The sequence below is a fragment of the Cupressus sempervirens genome, chromosome 11, assembly GCF_028749045.1.
Source record: "Cupressus sempervirens isolate cs-2001-9-10 chromosome 11, ASM2874904v1, whole genome shotgun sequence".
NCBI classification, from domain to species: Eukaryota; Viridiplantae; Streptophyta; class Pinopsida; order Cupressales; family Cupressaceae; genus Cupressus; species Cupressus sempervirens.
Window position 1 is genome coordinate 515,996,170 of NC_143128.1, and position 18,307 is coordinate 516,014,476.

Sequence of the window (18,307 nt, forward strand, 5' to 3'; positions counted from 1 at the left end):
ATTGATTCTTACCTCACCTTAGCCCACCTATGTTTATTTAAGGAGGAAAACCCTAAATATTTTATGTTAATGAAAAAGGAGTAGAAGGAGACAAATGCTAAGTCTAGAGAGAGAATTCATGGTGGCTATGGGGGTTGTGATAACAATTTGAATTGCAAAATCCATTAGTGAGAACAAAGGAAAGTAGAGAGAGGATAGATGAGACATATCTAATCAAAATAATCAAGGATTCATTTGGAAAGAGAATATATGACATCTAGCGATAGAGTGCTAACCGAAGGATCCTGGTGTTGAATCATTTTAACAAGTGATATAGAGAAAATCTGCTAATAGAGTAGTCTTAATAGACTTGTATAAATATCTTAACTGAGTGTTTGCTTTATTGTAAATTTAGGTCCTCTAACAAGTCACACTTTTAGTAGGGTGTTCAAATCCTTTAATAGGGTGAGACCTAATAGTCTTTCTAATCCTTTAATAGGGAATACCCTATTAGCATGAATTTTGATGATACTACTCTGGGGGAGTATCCTATGTATTGGAGAGTATTGATATGTTGCATTCATGACTATGTTTATCATTGATGTCAAGATAGCATGGTTTCTATAAAGAATAGTTGAGTAGTAGATAGAGATCTTAATAGAATGGATAATGGTTTGATTTTAAGATGATGCATAGTTATGGACATGTTTGGCACAATGTCCTGATGATGTAGTTAAGTGTGCAGAGTCTAAGTCAAAGATATACAAAAGTTGTACCTAATTTACAGAGAGGAGTTCAGAGATAGAGTATTATGAAAGTAGTTCCTGATATGTATTTTCTATCTTAAATTTGAATTGCAATGAGAAGATGTGAAGTCAAGCAGTGATAGAGGATAGTCTTTTGGTGACATTAACAAGTGTGCAACTCCTAGAATCGCATGTTTGAAGTTTTGTATAGACTATGAGATGATAGTGCAATTATAATTGTAATTAATTAATTATCTTATTATAATTAATTAGGAAAGCCTCTAGGCCAACTCAAGGAATTATTATGAAGATATGGTATAAGAAAAGATGTTTTACTTGTTTGTAAAAGTGAGAAAGAGTGTGAAAAATCTATTGGAGTGAAAAGTGTGAAAAGGAGATGAGTGTTTGGTGAAGATGAGTAAGAAACACAAGGGATTAATAGATGCAAGATTTATGATTTGGTTAGAAGATTAGGAGAAAATTTCTAGTTGATAGGATAGAAGAAGAGGAAGGAAGTACATTTCATTTCTATTATTCTAAAAAGAATAACATAGAGATCATTTGGACAATGGGTTCATTGGTCTTTCCCTTGAAGCTATTTGGGCAGTGCATCCAACTATCTTCCACAACTTCTAGTAGGGTTGGAATCTCCTAACAAGGATTAAAAGTCTCCTAATAGCGACTTATATGTACTAAATGTATTCATAGACTCTTAATAGATTCCATCCTATAACAAGGAATATTTATATTAGTGCATCATCTCGAGGGTACCATCCCCACTAGGGTTTTCTCTCTGATCAAGGGTTTCCCTAGTTAACTTATCTGGTGTTATTGTGTATGATTATATTGTTGTGATTTAAATTTATGTTTCTCATATGGTTAAGATTGTTTAAGGTTTATAATTGTGATAATAATTGGATAACTTATTCACACCCCCCCCCCACACTCTTAGTTATATTAATGGACTATATATGCTAATAGACCCCTTATAGGGTAGATCATATTTTATGGTCAAACCTATTGTAACCTTAATAATTGGCTACAGTTTACAAATACAATAGTGAAAATTTGTGGTTGTCATCCCCACCCTAGTTTTACCTTGTTGTTGGAGATCTTGGTGTCTTGTGTTCTATTTTATGTGATCTACTATTTTTTGGTATTCATTAAAAAAATTTATTGTGTCATGTGTTATTTTTTTCATGGTATGGATGAAAATTTGTAGTCATTTATTATATTTTACTTGTTAAAATATGACATGGATGTATGGTTAATATTTTGAAGTGTTGATTCAAGCCCCCACCCCCTAGAGTTTACTTTCCCATTGCTATTTCCAATAGTATCCCAAAGTGGACATGAAAGATGGATGGGATTGTTAACATTTAGATGCAAAATTAAAGTAACATAGTAGGGAATAATTCTAGAAGAACTTTATATTTTTCCATCTAACCAATTGATTATGTAGGGTTTTCTCAATCTCACTAGAAAAAATCAAACTCTAGATAAGGGTAGGGGTTTTTTATTTTCACACATAAACATGTAGTCAAGAAAATTTTTATGTTTCTCATCTTCTCTAAACTACTATGACAATTCATAGAAAGTGTACTTGAAAAATCTATAAAGGATTTAAAAAAATGAGTACCCATATGATCAATGTACATTATCTTGATTTTTTTGCCCGTGTACATGAAATGTGCAATTTCTCTCTATCTACCAAACACTATGGTTCTATTATTTTCATTCCTAAAGTTCCCCCTATTTATTTTTGTAAGGACTTTGGTGCTCAATCCAAAGCATTGTTCTATGTAAGATTTCATGACAAATATGTCAGAAATTCGTACTACACTCCCATCAAGATTTGCGACAAGGCCTACTATTAGATTTGTCTGACTAATCAGGGAAGTACTATATATACTCCATAATTCCTTGGCATGGTTCAGGGTCATGCTAGGCCAAGCCTCAAGTGGGGGTTTGGGGGCTATTTTATAGGTATTTTATAGCTGACATGGTCTAACTAATTTAAAACCAAAAGCAGTAAAAAATACTTGTATAAAAGGGCTTAAGGTTAGGGATAATATCATGGTGGGTGATGCAAAAATTGTTTGTTGTGGTGGTATTGAGCTATAAGGGATTATAGATTGTAATCAAATTGTAATCATTGGATTTTAATAATATTGGACTTTTTGTTTAGTATGGTGGCTTACATGTAGCTTTTATTTATTTCTAAGGTTTAATCCTAACAAGTGGTATTAGAGCCTATTTTTTTTCTAGTTATTCTCTATAGGAAAGTCACATGATTGAGTGCAAGCGCCATAGTTGAGTACGAGAAATGGTAGACAAGGGTAAGATGAGGATTGATAAATTTAATGGGCAAAACTTTTAGTTATGGAAGATGCATATGGAGGACTATCTCTATCAGAAAGATTTATGGAAACTATTGGAAGGAAAAACCAAGAATCATTGATAAATGACAAATGACATCTAGATATTTTAGATAGAAAGGAACTTAGAAGCATTCAATTATGCATGGCACCATTGATGGTATTTAATATTACAAAGTTAAGATGATGAAAGAGTTGATGAAAACCCTAGCAAAATTGTATGAAAAGCCCTTCGCTTCAAATAAGGTGTTTCTCATAAGTGATTATTTAATATGAAAATGGCACAAGGTGGATCTATTTTGGATCATTTAAATGAGTTTAATACTATTACTAGTTGGTTATCTTCTATGGATATTAATTTTGATGAAGAAATTAGGGCTCTCTTTATTTTGTGTTCTTTTCTTAAAAGATAGAATGACTTGGTAATAGTTGTGGGTAATTATTCTTCTAGATCCAATACCCTAAAATATGATGATGTGATTGGTATTATTTTGAGTGAGGAAACTCATAGGAAATCCTTAGGTGGATCTATATCATGAAGTGCTTTGAATGCACAAAGTCAAGGTAGAATGACTAAAAGAGGAAGTAATTCTAAAAATTGTGGGAAATCAAGAGGAAAGTCAAAGGGGAAGAACTCTCAATTAAGAGGACCAAATAGCTACTAGTACTATGGAAAACTATGGCATAAGAAGAAATATTGCCAGAATTGAAAGAAAAATAAAGGAGATAAACCAAAAGGGAACAAGGAGGAAAATGTGGTAAGTAACAAATCTGAAGAGAATGTTTTGTTTCTATCTTTAGAAAGTAATCATAATCATGGTTTTTAGGTTTTGGTGCTTCATTTCATGCTACACCTCATAGAGGTTATTTCATTGATTATATCTAAGGGGATTTTGGGCTTGTTTACTTACGGGGTAATGAGCCATGTCATATTTTTTGAAAGGGAAAAATTAAGATTAAGTTATAGGATGAAATCATTGGCTACTACATGAGGTAAGACATGTTCCAAGGCTAAGTAGAAATTTAATAGTAGGACAACTTAGTGATGAGGTTTTTGTAGTTACTTTTAATGATACAAATTAGAAGTTTTCAAAAGGTTCCCTTATAGTAGAAAAGGGTGTAAAAGTAGGCACCTTATATCTTTGTATAGTTCATATTGTTTCTTCTACTTTGATTGTTTCAAAAAAAATGAATGTTCAGGAATAGTTGTTGTAGTTGACCAGGGGGACAAATAGCCATTGTAGATTCTGATATAGTACTATGGCCCAACAAACTTGGGCATATGAGTAAGAAAAGTATGAAAGCACCTCATTCAAATAAATTTTTACCAAGTTTGAAATGTGTTACTATGGATTTCTATGAAAGTTGTATGTATAGAAAATAAAAGAGAGTGAGTTTTGTGAAGACTGGGAAGGAAAAAAAATGAAAAATTAGATCTTGGGCATACAGATGTATGGGGATTGTGCTGCAGTGGCAGATCGAAGAATGTGATAAGTAATATTATGTTTTATGTTTTGTTTTTAATTTTAAATGTTTTCAATAACGTCCTACATGTGGTGGCATAATTGGAGTAGAAATTTGATGAGCTCTCCAGATATAGCCACCTAGGACAAGGAGTGATTGATTTTTAGTTAGATTAGTGTTTTTATTCGCAGTTTGAGTGTGCAATAATTAAAAGAATCCCATCAGGAAGTTGGTGGCAATTTTTAGAATATCCATGATTTCTGCAATGACTACATAGTATTGATGGAAAAAGGATGTTTCTAATTCTTATTCTTCTTGGATAGAAAACATTTCATATTCCTTCTAGATAGGGAGGAAAATTGGCTTTTAAAAAGCTTGTCTTATGTAAAGAGGGGGGATCGAATAGAGGAGAGAATAGAATGTTTCTACTTTTGTATATTGCTTTCAAGCAATATTAGATTTGTATGAAATTTTTTTATTGTCTTTCTTTTTTCTATTGCATGTTCCATTGATATTCTAAAGAATAAGGAATGTTCTAATTTTCTCCAAAATGTATGTAAGTTGATTTCCTGTATTCTCTCAAAGTCTTTAGAATTTTCAAAATTGTATTACAGGAGAATTGATTTAAGGTATTACAAATCTGGAATAAGTTGTTTTGAGAGTCATTTTCAGTCAATGGAAATCCATTAGCTCATTGTGATCAGTCCTAAGGTCGCAGATGAGTGTGTATATGGCTTTGTTTGCTATTCATTTCTTTTCTGTTATTTCTATCATCTATCCTCTCAGTCGTATGGATCTTTGTCTGTGAATCGATTGAATATTTGATATATTCATTGATAGATAATAGAGTAGCGATACTGAATATGGTGAAAAGTGATATGTTTGATATGGTTTAATATCAATAGGATTATGAGTTATTTCATCAACTATGATAGTCGGACTATGTAGACACATTCATAATTAAGGAATAGCTGATGATACAACAAGAGAGAGCTAAGTCATAAGATATCAAAGCTCAATGATAGCAAGGAATCTGATATATGGCAAGAAGATCATTCCAATTTGTGCAAGCTACATGGAGTTTGGGTCTGTACTAGTGAAGAGTACCCGATTTATTGATAAAGAAGTCAAAATGTTGGTAGCCTCATTGTGGAGCCTCTAATCAAAATTTGTAAAGAAAACTTGAAGATGATGCAGATTTTTTTTAATTTTGGAATAGGAAGAATTATTTTCTCTGCATGAGTTGTAGATCGACATCATTATTCCTATATTTGGTAGAATATGAAAAGATTGAAAGCATCTAAGCTATGAAAGATAGAAGGATATGCAGATTTGTATCTTCAGTTGGAACCCAACCTTGAGTTTGGTTTTAGTTCGATCCTAAAGGTGTAAGTGGCCCTTGAAGTAACCCAATTGTGTGACTAATTCCTCTTGATTTTTTCAAAGTGAGGCTCTGCATCATTTTTGGTTCAGTTGTGTGACTGATTCCTCCTAAATTTTCCAAGATGAGGCTCTGCATCAGATTGGCTCAGGTATCTTCCCTTGATGGCTCTCATTATTATGTTGCATTTATTGATGATGAAACTAGAAAAGTATGGGATTATTTTCTTAGAAAAAAATTTGATGTATTTCAAAATTTTAAGAAATGGAAATTCTTGGTTGAAAATGAGACTAGAAAGAAATTAAAATGTCTTAGATCATATAATGGTGGTGATTATTGTAGTCATGAATTTGAAGATTATTGCTCTACTAATGATATTCATAGATAGAAAATTGTTCCAAGGATTCCATAGGAAAATTGAGTGACTGAATGCATGAATGGGACTATAATGGAGCATGCAAGGAGCATGAGGTTGCATGTTAGGTTTCCCTTAAACATGTGGGTGAAGGCTATCAATATTGTTGTATATTCAATAAATAGAGGTCCCTCTACTCCTTTGGGTTGTAGAATTCTAAAAGAACCATGGATTAGTAAGAAGGTGAATTATTCTTTTCTTAAAAACTTTGATTGTGAAGCATTTACTGAAATAGATTTTGAAAATAGAACCAAGCTAAAAGCTAAGTCAAAAAAATGTGTATTTGTTGGATATGGCATTGATGAATTTGGATATAGGTTTTAGGATTTTGAAAATCATAAAATTGTAAGAAGCAAGGATGTCATATTCATTGAGAAAGTGTTGTACAAAGATCTAGTGCAGTAACATGAGAAGAAAGAAGATGATTATGTAATACTAGATGATACTCCAAAAAATGATTTTCCAACAATTTCTCATGATCTACAAAAATTGCAACAAAAAATACCACATGCCCCAATGAATGTTAGATAGCTAACAAGGCCAAGTAGACCTCTAGAAAAAATTTCTTCTTTTTTGTATTCTATTTAACTTATTGATGCTATTGAACCTGAATGTTATGATGAAGCTATGTAGGTGGATACAAATATTCAATGGGAGTCTACAATGAAAGATGAAATGGACTCTTCACTAAAAAAATAAGATATGGGATTTATGCAAGTTGTCTCCAAGTAAAAAGGATTTATAGAATAAATGAGTGTATAAGATGAAAGAAGAGGATGGAGGTAAGAAAATATTTAAGGCCAAGTTAGTGGTAAAAGGATTTGCATAGAAAAAGGACATTGATTTTGATGAGATATTCTCTCCTATTGTTAAAATGACTTCTATTCACATTTATTTTAAGTATTGTGGCTACTAAAAATTTGTATTTGGAGCACCTTGATGTTAAAATAGCCTTTCTTCATGGTAATTTGAATGAAAAGATATATGGCTTAGTCACAAGGTTTTGAGCTCAAAGGTAAGGAGAACTTAGTGTACAGATTGAAGAAAAGTTTATATAGCTTGAAGTAATCACCTCATAAATGGTATCTAAAATTTGACAGGTTTATGCATGAGCATGGATATATTAGGTATCATTTAGATCATTGTGTTTATTTTAAGAGGTTGGATGATGACAACTACATTTTTTTATGTTTATATGTTGATGATATTCTTATAGCTAGGTTTAATATGGATCACATTAAGGGGATGAAATGTTAGTTAGCTCATGCATTTTCTATGAAGGATTTGGGGGAAAGAAAAAAAAAATCCTTGGTATAAAGATTTGCAAAGATAGGAAGAATAGGAAATTGACTTTATCTTAGGCTAATTATATTGAGAAGGTGTTGCATCATTTCTCTATGGAGAATGCTAGAGTTGTCAGCACACCTTTACCTGGTCATTTGACATTGGTTAAAGAGATGTGTCCAAAGACACAGGAAGAGGATGACAAGATGTCTAAGGTACATTATGCTTCAGCTATAGGAAGCTTGATGTATGCTATGGTATGTACTTGGCCAAATATTGCACATGCAGTGAGAGTTGTTAGTAGGTATATGATTCATCCAGGAATCAAGCATTGGAATGCAGTCAAATGGATTCTTCAATATTTGAAAGGAACATCCAGTAAGTGTTTACACTTTTGGGGCTTTGCTACTAATTTATAGGGATATGTTGACTCAGATTTGGTAGGGTATATTGATGCTAAGAAAAGTACTATAGGTTTTGCATTTACAATTAGTGGGGCAACAATGAGCTAAGTTTCTAGGTTATAGAAGGTTAATGCTTTATACACTACAGAGGTAGAGTATGTTGCTACTACAAAGGTAGCCAAGGAGATGATATAGCACTAGTTCTTCATAGAAGAATTGGGACACCCTTAGAAGTATAATTATTTGTTTATAGATAGTTAGAGTACCATTCTTCTTACAAAAAAAATGTAGCTCTATATTCAATGACAAAATACATTTAGTTATGGTACCATTTCATTCAGTTAGTTTTGGATGATGGACACTTAAAGCTAGAAAAGATACATATAGATGAAAATCTCATAGATATGTTCACAAAGGTAGTGAAAAGGGAAAAGCTAAATTCATCTTCAGTTTTAATTAGTCTTCTAGACTGAACATTTATAAAAGAACAATAGAGTCCACTATGGTTTGATCCAGTGGGAGCCTCATTGAGTAGCAACATAGCTAAAAGATTAGTCTCTAAGTGGGAAATTATTAGTTAGTGTGGAGCCTAATCAGTCTCCAAGTGGGAGATTGTTAGATTATGGTGACTAATAAAAGAAGTACTATACATACTCCATAATTCTTTAGTAGGGTTTGTGGCTAGGCTAGGCCCGAGTTGCAATTTGGGGGCAGTAGCACCCAATATAACTAGGGTAGTCAAGCCATGATTTTCGGAGGGTGAAGCCCCTAAGAAATTTTTTGGGGTATTTTATCAACATTTTATAGCTAACATGTTGTAACTAATTTTAACCCTAAAGCAAAAAAAATGCTTGTATAAAAGGGCTAAAGGTTAAGGATTATTTCATGGTGGGCGATGCAAAAATTTCTTCTTGTAATGGTATTGAGCTATAAGGGATTATAGATTGTAATTAGGTTGTAATCACTGGATCATAATAATATTTGACTTTTTCTATGGTGGATAAAGCCTAGGGATTGGGTGAACCATGTTAAACCTTGGTGTCTTGTGTTCTCTTCTGTGTGATCTATTATTTTCTGTCATGGGTTAATTGTTATTTCTATCTAAGGTTTAATCCTAACACCTACCACCTCCTATATATTATAAGTTGAGTGGTTGTATTAAGTATTGGTCGATTGGTCTTTTGGTGCAATAAAAACCCAACTATAACAAGTGGTATTAGAGCTTGGTCATAGGTTCAAATCCTTAGACCCTCGGGTAATGCTAAGGGGGAGATTTTATAGAATTTGTTTAGCACTCCCCTCATGATTCATGAAAAGGGCTTAACTATCTCCTATGTACTATAAGTTGAACTATTTTGTGGGGAATTGATAGATCAATCTTTCAGTGCAACAAAAACCCCACTATAATAAACTATTAGTATTGCAACATCCATTTTCCTTGCAGTCTTGGTAGTTGGTTCATAATGGTTGGCTACAATCTCTATAAGCTTTGTATCTACAAACACATTTTAATCCTTAATTTTTCCTAGATATAATCTTTGCAAGTTGTCTCTAGGTTAGATATTTTATCTCTATTATATAGAAATATCAAAAAAAATCAACCACACTATGGAAGATAATCATCTCTTCACTTCTCAAATTCATTAGAAAAATAGTCATTTGACCTCTAGAAGAAAAACCAAGAAACATTTCCAACAACATCCTTTGAATCAATTTCTCAATGGATTCTTCCTTTGATTCCTTATCAGTAGTGTCTTTTTCTATAGGTATTTAATCAACTAAGATGTACCTAGAGAAATTGAAATTAAAACTTACTATTTTCTACAACTTCTTAAGGATGCCTTCAAAACTTCATCACCAAGTCATAGCAGAGCTTTGCTTGCACAAAAATGCTATTTTTTACCAAAAGCTACTAATTTATTTCCATTCCCTTTTTATGATCCATAACATTTTTCAAATACATTCACTTCATATATTGCCGAAGTTTTCACATCATCCAAGTATTTTAAGCCATTTAATGATTTGTCCCTATTAAAAAATTCAATCTGAAGTTGCAATTTCTAAAACTTCGCAAAGCTTCTTCAAATGCCTTTAAAATCACAATTTTGGAGCTCATCTTTGTAGTCAGTAACAAAATTGTGATTTCACAAACCTTTGAAAACTCATAATCCAAAGTAGTAGAGTTATTTCTTTTTCTCAAGCATAATACTTTGAAACATCTAAAATGCTGAAATTTCACATTTTTGCAAATGCCTTAATTTTTCCTCTCCAAAATGAAAAAATGTCTTAAATAATTATTTATTTGATTCTTTTAAGGCTCCATCAGTGGCTCTTTTCAGGGAACATGTCTACTTGAGGCATGATGAGATCCCTCTAATTATCTATAGAAGAAGATGATTTTCAATTCTACCTCTATTAAAAAAACTATTTTGCATATGACACATCATTTATTCTCTTAATATATTACATTTTTATCTTCTTTTAATGTATCTTATGAGTGATGTTGGATTCATGAAAGAAGCTTCATCATCATAATACATCTTATCATGACATGATTCATAAATTTCAATGACCTTCAATATTTTACTATCCCCTTCTGAAATATACACTCCTCATGTCAATATGTTCTTCATCACAATTATATCTTAAGTTTGAGAGATATTCTAAGAATTGATTGTAGGAAATAACACCCCTTTTAACATTATGTCTAGATTATTTCTTTCCATTAGATATATGGATAAGTAAGATGAGTTAGGGTTTTCATTTATGACAACATATATTTTAGGATGTAATGGCAAAATATACTATTGAAGGTTCCATAGTTTGAGATAGAAAATTATCTAAGTGTTATACAATTTTACTAGTAACATAGAGATTTTTTTTGTTATAGCAAAGGCTACAAAGATATTTGGCATGTGATAAGTTTAGGGAAGGCATATTAGAGTGTCATGATGACGTACCTAAGTATGCAAGTTAGTACAAAAAAAGTTACATTCTAAATACTAGTATTTAAAGGCAATGTGCACAGTAGAATAGAGTAAAGAAAGAAGAGAGGTATAAAGTGTTAAGGAATTATTTTGGTCACAAAATAATTACTGATGTTTGTAGGGACAACATCTTAGATGTTTACCTGAAGTCATTGTAATGTTTGTTTGCATCAAATCAACTACATAAGAGTTTTGTGAAAGGAAATAGTAAAAGTAACAAGTTACTTTATGGGAAGTTTGTAGATGTGTGATATGTGATATATATGAGAATCATAGTTATATTATTTATATGAGATCTATGTATATGTCATCAGAAGTTATATGAGATACCTATGATGCAATTTTAGATGTTAAATTAGGCTATGCAAAGTAAGGTAGTCAACAATAAAGAGGTTTATGTATCCATCTCTTTTTTATAGAAGTGTTATATTGTATAAGTGCATTTTAGGGTAGTGGGCTCTTCTTCTATATAGTTATAATTAATATGAAACCTCGTAATATGGTTGAAGTAACTCATAATAAGGTTGAAACTTTTAATAGGACCTAGTCCTCTAATGAAGAATTGTGACACTATATGTAATTCATAGACTCCTAACATGGTCAATATCCTTAAAATGATTCTTTTTTTTAGTGGGTCATTTTGTGGGTACCATCTCCATTGGAGTTTTCCCTTGGCTAGTGTTTCCCTAGTTAACAAATAATTGTGTTATTATTTCTCTATTAGTATGCTTTTATTTGCTACCAACATTATGTTAATCTCAAATTGGTTTTGGCATATGAGTGATAATATACTTAAATCATTTACTTAGTTTGTGCCATAAAAGTAATGTATGCGGAGCATAAGTTGCTAGATAGTATATGCCAAGCAAGATATATGCAATATATGTTGAGTAACTAGTAAGTACTAAGTAACTCAAGTGTTAAGTCATTTAGATGCTAAGTGATTAGTTGATGCCAAGTCATTCAGAGGCTAAGTTATAGCACTTAAGATGTAGTGAATGCCAAGCATTAAACACTTCAAGTACCAAGTTAATAGTTTTGGACATAGTTTTTTGTGATGAAATGAACTTTTATGTAAACCATTTTTGAGCCAACTTAAGGATTGTTTTATGATTCTAGATGATAAAGGCAAATCTTTATTGTAGATCCCTATGTACTACATGCAACCAATCAGTTAAAGTAATGTTTTTAATGGCTAGATGGATAAATTATAATCATTGGTTAATATGACCCTAAGTTGCCTAGTTTTTCTTAAGGAGGACAAATCCTAAACTTTGTATGAATGTGTACGGAGAAAAGAGTGAAGTTTGCATGTGCAAATAGACCATTCATGGTGGCTAAGGAATTGTGAATTGAGATACATTATAGAATTAATTAGAGGAGAACAAAGGAAAGGAATTAGAGGACAAAAGAGATACATCTAATCAATGAGGATCAATTAAACATCAGGAAAAAGGTGATTTTTTATCTAACAATAGAGTGCTAACTGAAGGATCATTGTTGATACATTCTAGTAGATGAATCAATTAAATCTTATAATAGAGAAATCTTAATAGGTTGTTGTAAATCCTTTAAAAGGGTGCTTACTTCATTGTAAGTTAAAGTCCTTTAATCAAGCACACCTCTAATAGGGTGTTGAAAACCTTTAACAGGGTAAGATCTAACAATTCTGTAAGCCTTTAATAGGATAGATCATGTTTCATGATCAAACATTGTAACCTTCATTAGATACACTTTATTATTGTAGTAGTGGAGATTTTTGGGTGTCATTCCCACCCCAATTTTACCTTCTCATTGGAGGGTTTCTAAGTAACCAAATATCTTGTCTCATAAATGTGTTGAATGTTATTCACTTTCATACTATGGATGAATATGTTTAGCTAGTTATTTAAGTTTACATGCAAATTGTGAGATGGATGTGTGTTGAATTAATTTATAATTAAATATTTGAGGGAATGATTCATCCCTCCCCCCATGCGCAGAGTTTACTTTCCCTATTGTATTTCCAACAATTAGTATATGAGAATTGGTTCTCTTGAAAGGAAAGCTTTGTAGTTTTGAGGAAAGATCTTGAAGATGGAAGTCTAAAAAGTTGGGAATGCTTATTGATAATTAGAAAATTGAAATCTAGCCTACACTACATCAGTTGAATGAAGACAGAGATGAGTTAAAAAAATCATTGAAGAGAAGGAAAGAGATAGCTATTGAAGAGAATGACACACATTACCAAGAGATTGACACTACTAAATTATTTGTAGATGGAAATTCAAGTGAATTTGATGTTACAATTGCATATTTGATGGAAAAGAATGGAGCCCTAACTAAAGAGATTAGAAATATCAAGATAGAATAAAAAGTTCAATCAATATTTCTATGTAAGGTGACTGGGTAGAAAAAGAAATCTTAAGAAGAAGAATTCATGATTGAAGATGACAAAAGGATACTAACCAAAGATTCTAGAAGAGAACACATCAAAGATAAATATGATTGCTCACATGCAACTAGAAACATTGTATCAAATGATGATTTCCAATCATGAATTGAATGGAAAAGATATTGAAATTGGAACACAAAAGTTTTAGAATGAACGACTAAGAAATTATCTAAAAAGAGAAAAATAATTTGTCAAAAGTTTCAAAAGACATAGTGAAGCTATCAAGTATTTTGAGAAATTGATGAGATCTCCTAGATCCAACAATGATACTACTAGATTGGGTTACACTAGTAGTAAAGAAAGAGAATCATCCAAAAGTGGTGAACAAAGGAGCAACAATGATAAGAACTACAAACCTATTGACATTACAATCAAGATTATTATTAGTGACACACACTTATATAGATAGTAAGTATCTACCAAGCTTATTATATAGTGAATAGTATTGAACAAGCCTTTTAGGCTTTACCAAGTTCTACAAATACTACCAAGTTCAAGGAATAGTATTCAATTTGCACTGAGTAGTTTCTAGCAGGTTGGTGATTGTTAGTGTAAACTAAGCTTCTTAGTGTTTACCAAGTTTCCAAGTGAAAACTAAGTTGTGCAATGCTTACCATGTTCATAGTTATAGTGTTGTGACTCTAGTGTTGACTGAGCCACTCAATGTTAACCAAGTGATTTAGTTTATATGCCAAGTTTCATAGTATTCATCGAGTCACTGGTGTAGTTTGAGTCCAAACTACTTGGAAGTGATTAGTATGGACTAGGCTTCTATGTCTACTGAGTACATGATGATGCTAAGCATTGATATTGAATGTCAAGTATCAAAATCTCATTGAGTTATTCTTTAGAATCCAAGTTTCTATAGTTGGGATGACTTTGTGTATTTTGTGTAAAGTTGTATTGTAGCCAACTTTGTTGAATTAAAAATTGGATTGGTATATATGTAATGTATTGTATCAAATCCAAAAGAAGTATGAAAGTAATGTAACAAGAAGAGAAGAGAAGAAGTGAAAAATAAAAAGGAGGTACAACAGTGTAAGGAGAAACAAAGATTTATCTATCATAGCAAGGTGATCTTTACACTTAAAGGAATATTATTCAAAAAATCAAGTTACAAATCAGAGATCAGCTGTTGTTTCATACTAATAGGTGGATCAGTTAAATCCTTTCACAAAGTAGACCTAACAATCTTTTTAAAATCTCTTTACTAAGTGTATATTTCATTGTATGTTTTAAATCCTTTTGCAAGGTGGACCTAGTAGTCCTTATTACTCCTAACAGGGAAAATAATCAGAAGTGATAATTGCAAGCCTTAACTATCCAACTTTATACTATAGTAATAAAGCTTGTGGGTATCATCCCCACCCCAGTTTTAGTTTCTATTTGGAAGGTTTCGAGGCCAACATATAATGTTTCACTAGTATTATGAATTTTTTAATGCTTTCAATTTTTTATGCATGCAATTGGATCAAAATACATAAGAAGGATTAATTGGTAAATAAGTATTAACTTTTATTGGTTACAAATTCACCCCTCCCCTCTTAGTAATTTATCCTATCATATTTATTTCCAACAATTGGCATCAAAGCTCTTTGGTTCTCATAAAAGAAGATTAATAGGTTGGGCAAAATTCAAAGACTATGGAAGTATTTACACTTGACAAGGCTATTGACAATGAAAAGCTAGATTTGGAATTTGCTATTGGGAAACTCAAAAAGCAAAGGAACAACTTTCTCAATCCTTGAAAAGAAGAAATTATCTTGTAATTCAAATGAATGAAAAACTCTACATTGAAGAAATAATTGACAATATTCACTTAGAAATCAATTTAGATGAAGCCAATGAAGCAATCAAAGAACTATTAGAGAAAAATGGTAACCTTTAAAAAGAAGTAAGAAGAGAGCACGAAATTTAGTTAGTAAGATTGTGTGAAGTAATGGAAGAGAAAAATAAGATAAAAGAAGAGATAGAAGGAAAGAACAATGAAATTCAACTTCTATCCCTTCAATAGGAAGACTTCATTGATCAGCTCACCAATGCAAATGAAGAAATCATGAATCTAAGATCAATGAATGAAAGATTGTAGAATGATCTAAATACTGGAAGGTAAACCAATGAAAGGATGATGAAAGTTGAATCAAACATGGATCAGTTAAATGAAAAAATCCAATACAAACAAAAGGGAAAAGCAAGAATTGATATACAAAACAAGGTGAATCATCAAAGAAAGGAGCTCAAAAGAATCAAAGATCTACTTTTGGTTACTATGGTAAGTTAGTTCATACATCAAACAAATGTTGGAGCAATGGGAAAGAAAAATTCAATGGAAAATTTTATAATTTTAATTAGCATGGTCATAGATCTAATGAATGCAAATAAAAACGTAAATTTGGAGGAAAATATCACAAATGAAAGAAGCATGGGCAGAAAACCTTTGAATGCAAAACTAAGACATTGAATCTAGTAGAATAGGTTGTAAAAGCTATATTTGGTTGGGACTACAAAACTTGGTGCAAACATCATTACTGTGAAGAATATGGATACATTGGAATGAATTGTGTAGAACATCACATGAGAATAAGAGACACCACTAGAAGATGCTTTATTTGTATAGAACTTGGTCTTCTTGCCAAGAATTTCATGAATATGGGAATAATTGAAGATGAAAAGAAGGAAAAAGCTGATAACATCAAAGAATTGATGAGACATCAATGGATTACAAAATATTCTAAGAATGCTAGTCCAAGTAATGAAGAAAAAGTCAGTCAAGAATTGTGTGACTCAAGAATTTCTACTTGATCTCTTAGAAGGAGAACTGGAACTAAGATTCTAAAGTAGACATCTTACATCAGTTTCAATTTGCCAAATAGAAAGATCCATATCAACATTAAAGATGCAAATAGATCACTGAGTATCAAAAAAATACTAGTCATTACTGAGTGAGGTCAGGTTGCGAGACCCTATCGACCAAGGTTGGGAGTTACTAAGTTTTATGAGGATACCAAGTCATGAATGTTCCTACCAAGAATTTAATGCAAACCAAGTGGAAGATAGTCTATCATTAACCAAATGATCATACCAAGTATTTATGATCATCAAAAGGAAAAATTTAATAAAAAGTCAAAATTGAATTTATTTGTCACTGCAAATTTTCAAGAGCTATTTGTGTAGAGCAATTTTAGTGCATCTGAGTGATCCTAGTGAAATACTATTGATTATTTCAACACAAACCCTACTGAGAAAATGGCATCCACTAGTAGCAAGACTAAGAAAGGATAAAAATGTTGGTTTAGGGTGTTGAATGGAAAGCACAAGATATTAATCTTAGTTCAACTGTCTCCAAAACCCTAGATCCAAGTGGAGCACAATCTCAAATCCCAGCCAAAGTACTATTGATGAACAATATTTGTTTGCATTTTCTATGTTTGATTCAAGATATTAGAACTTTGGAAATGGATGAGTCATTGGAAAAATTGTGTATGAATGGCATATTAGAACCATAACATCAACACCTTGAAGTTAAGGGTTTGACTTACATTCCTCATATGCCACAGGACTTTTAGATTAAGTGGATAAGACTTATTCTTAGCCATTTGCATAGTGGGTAGTTTTTGTTGGAGCAACCTATTTTTGATAACCAAGAAAATGATTCATAGGATCATAGGTCTTCCAATGTTGGCAAAAGCTAAAATGACCAAAACCCTAAATTAGGTAGAATTGGAAAGGAAAACCCTTGCCAAGTGGGATGGAAGGGGAATTAAGATCAGCTAGGTCAAATATATGGAATTGAAGTTTGGTATACATTTCATTATACATAAGATATATATCTCAAGTAGACTAAATAGTGTATCCTATGAAGTAGTGGATCTCACACTCAAAGTGGTCAAGAACAATATGCCATTTGGCCTAGCTAAGTTGATGTTGAATTAGGTCAACAAGAATATGAAGAGCATAAAAACTTCATAGAACAACCCTTGTAAGTTTGGTTCAATCTTAACTTGTCTATTTTTCTTTGCACAAAAGTTCTTCCCACCAAAAGGTACAGTTGTGGAGAAAAGATGTACCCATTCTCTACCAAATTAATGAGTGCATAACAAAAATGATAGAAAACTATGTTTGTATTATAGATAACTCTTTTTATGCATTTAAGGAAAAGATGAATAACATATTTAGAATGCCAAACTTGTTGAAGACTACAAAGATGATATTTGTTTTATCGTTGATTCTAATAAAGTGTACAGACAAAAACATAAAACAACCATAAAAAAAATTACACATGGATGCATAGAAAAAACAAATGACACATGCTAAAACCCTCATCCATGATAATAACTTCTCTATTACAGACCACATGATAGAACTATTAGCAGAAGATTAGGTTGCATTGCACACAAGCAAGGTGTTGTAAGAAAATTGGGACAAGACAATGGCATTGATTCTAAAAGTACATTAAAATTTCTTGCCATATTTTGGTATTACTATATCGATTACACCTTTGGCATTTATGTCAAAAAGGGGGGGATAATGTATATAACATATGTAAAGGGGAAGAAGATGCAAATGTATATAACATGTAAGGAATATGTAAAAAGGGAAGAGATGTGATGTATAAAGGGGAAAAGATGAGAAGTGTGTGTGTGGGGGGGGGGGGAGGAGAGCAACATCATATTATATACATGTACAAATACTGAGAGAAACATCTCTTACAAGAGCAATTTTGAAAAATCTCAAAAATAGACTACTCTATCAAGTTGAAGATAAGAATAAAGAATAAAGATTGTGTTTGCAATTTTTGAGAATTCAATTTTAATTGATTAAGTGTTTTTGTCACT